Genomic DNA, 379 nt, shown 5'->3' with positions numbered 1-379 from the left:
TACCTTGATACGCTTGTCAATCAAGTATTATAAGAAAAACTACAAGAAATAAAACAATATGCTTCTTCCCATAGTTTAAGTAAACAAATAAATAGGAATAGCCAAACCTGCTATAATTGATATTGGCCAAAATGCATTACATCAGCAATTAAATAAATACGTGTTGCAAGCAACATAAAAACAGTGTTTTAAAATGTGCCAACGCAGCCCAGTTATATTGGATTGGGCCGTAAAGTGAACTCGAAAAAACTCTTTAACAGATTTAAAGCAAATGTTTCCTTTTATTATTCTAAACACATTACATTTAACTATGATACTAAGATATGTAAATGATTTTGTAGCACCTACAGCTCAAACTAAGGAAGTTCTTGCCCCACCC

This window comes from Nanorana parkeri, unplaced genomic scaffold (genome assembly GCF_000935625.1).
Source record: "Nanorana parkeri isolate BGI_ZX_2015 unplaced genomic scaffold, ASM93562v1 scaffold89, whole genome shotgun sequence".
Classification (NCBI taxonomy): Eukaryota; Metazoa; Chordata; class Amphibia; order Anura; family Dicroglossidae; genus Nanorana; species Nanorana parkeri.
This window is presented reverse-complemented; position numbering follows the sequence as displayed.